The 2,500-nt window shown below is 75.0% G+C and overlaps 1 non-coding gene across 1 annotated transcript; it reads left to right on the forward strand.

The window, feature by feature from the left end:
* Positions 1 to 982: 982 nt before the first annotated feature.
* LOC128824141 (5S ribosomal RNA) lies at positions 983 to 1,101 on the forward strand. The gene has a single exon (XR_008442368.1). It is a non-coding gene; the product is annotated as a 5S ribosomal RNA (ribosomal RNA).
* Positions 1,102 to 2,500: the final 1,399 nt, after the last annotated feature.

Raw genomic sequence — 2,500 nt, forward strand, 5'->3', positions numbered from 1 at the left:
GACGCCTCCGAGGAGGGGGCGCCCAGGGAAGGAGGGAGATCCGGGTCGACCTGGTGACCGGACGGGAAAGCGGCCACCGGGCGTGCCCGTTCAAACCTAGGGGTTGACCTGGCGGCCGGAAAGCAAACCGGCCACTGGCTAGCCCCGTCGGCAACCTACGGGTTGACCTGGTGGCCGGGAAGCGAACCGGCCAGCAGGTGAACCCGTTCGATTCCACGGGTTGACCTGGTGCCCGGGAGGGGACTCTGAAAAATGTTCAGCCCTTTCGGCTCGGGGTTGACCTGGTGGCCGAGAGGGGACTCGGACGGCAGGCAAGCCGCCCTGGCCTCACCCACCCCGGCCGCAGCGAGGGACTGCCTCCCGGCCGACTGGATCGGGCCCCTGGAAGTCTGGGGGGAAAAAGAAAATGGAACCTGACGCCTCCGAGGAGGGGGCGCCCAGGGAAGGAGGGAGATCCGGGTTGACCTGGTGACCGGACGGGAAAGCGGCCACCGGGCGTGCCCGTTCAAACCTACGGGTTGACCTGGTGGCCGGGAAGCGAACCGGCCAGCAGGCGAACCCGTTCGATTCCACGGGTTGACCTGGTGCCCGGGAGGGGACTCTGAAAATTTTTCAGCCCTTTCGGCTCGGGGTTGACCTGGTGGCCGAGAGGGGACTCGGACGGCAGGCAAGCCGCCCTGGGCTCACCCTCCCCGGCCGCAGCGAGGGACTGCCCCCCCTCCACCCACCCACCCCCCCCCCCGGCTGACAGGATCAGGGCGCACTGGATGTCCGGGACAATATTTTCCCCGACGCCGGGGAGGGCGGGCGGGCGGAGGGGCTCTGGCGGCCAGCCCGGGCCCCGGAGCTCGAGAAGGAAAAAAGGACCGGGCCCGCGAGAGACGGGGGCCCTGCCGCAGGGGGGCAGTCCGACCGGGGCTCACCGTGCGGCAGGCCCGGGCGTCGGCAGGGGAAAGCGGGCGAGGAGGCGCGGGGGCCGGGTGCCTACGGCCATACCGGACCGAACGCCCCCGATCCCGTCCGATCTCGGAAGGTAAACCGTCCCGGGCCTGGCTAGTACTTGGATGGGTGACCGCCTGGGAATCCCAGGTGCCGTAGGCAGCTTTTCCCGGTCCGAGCCAGCTCTCTCTCCTTTTCTGGGGAGGAAGGAGAGGGGGGGGACGGGCCGGAAAGCCCCTCGTCGCTCCTGCCGAGTCGGAGGTCGCGGCCGCAGGTCACGGGTCTGGGCGCCTGGGGTCCGGCTCCCCACCCGGCTTCCTCCGCGGAGGACCCACCGAAGCCGCTGGGGGAGACCCCGGGCATGGGGCGGACTGGCCCGGACCCTCCCGGCCGCCGGCCCGCAGGACCGCCCCGAATCCCCCCGCCCCGCGGCCACCCAGGCCAGGCCTGGCCAGGCGGGACGGACGGCGGGTGTCCAGCGCCCAGCGGCTTCCGCCAGCGGGGACCCACGGCCCCCAAAGCCGCAGGGGGAGGCCCCGGGCCCGGGACGGACTCGCTCGGACCCCCTGCGCCCGGGCGCCGGCTCGCGGGACCGCCCCGAATCCCCCCGCGGCCACCCAGGCCAGGCCTGGCCAGGCGGGACGGACGGCGGGTGTCCAGCGCCCAGCGGCTTCCTCCAGCGGGGACCCACGGCCCCCAGAGCCGCAGGGGGACACCCCGGGGCCGGGACGGACTCGCTCGGACGCGCTCGGACCCCCTGCGCCCGGCCGCCGGCTCGCGGGACCGCCCCGAATCCCCCGCCCCGCGGCCACCCAGGCCAGGCCTGGCCAGGCGGGACGGACGGCGGGTGTCCAGCGCCCAGCGGCTTCCGCCAGCGGGGACCCACGGCCCCCCAGAGCCGCAGGGGGAGACCCCGGGGCCGGGACGGACTCGCTCGGACGCGCTCGGACCCCCTGCGCCCGGCCGCCGGCTCGCGGGACCGCCCCGAATCCCCCCGCGGCCACCCAGGCCAGGCCTGGCCTGGCCTGGCAGGCCGGCGTGCAGCTCCCCCGGGCTTCCTCCCCCGACGACCCGCGCCCCCCCGAGCCGCAGGCGGAGACCCCGGCCCCGGGGCGGACCGGCCCGGGCTCGCTCGAGCCCCCTGCGCCCGGCCCGCAGGACCGCCCCCCCCCCCCCCCGAATCCCCCGGGAGAGGCCCGGCCTGCACGCCACTGACGACCCGCGGCCCCCAAAGTCGCGGGAGGCGCCCCCGGCCCCGGGGGCCGGTTAGCTCCGTGTCGCTCCGCGCCCCCCCCCCCGCCCCTCGCTGCCGGGACCGGGCACCGCCCCAGAGTCAGCCGCAGCCGGACGGCCTGAGAGCTGCCCTCCTGTGGACGACGGTGAGTTTACCTTGACACTAACCGGCCATCAGCCAGGTCAACCCCATTGCTAGACTGGGGTGGACCTGGTGGCCGAGTGGGGACTTGGAACATTTGACAGCTGCTCCCCGGGGCTTGACCGCTTGTCCTGAACGCCCCCCCCCCACCCCACCCCCCCCAGCCCCCGGCTCCTGCTCCCCTCT

Source organism: Malaclemys terrapin, chromosome 15 (assembly GCF_027887155.1).
Source record: "Malaclemys terrapin pileata isolate rMalTer1 chromosome 15, rMalTer1.hap1, whole genome shotgun sequence".
Lineage (NCBI taxonomy): Eukaryota > Metazoa > Chordata > Testudines > Emydidae > Malaclemys > Malaclemys terrapin.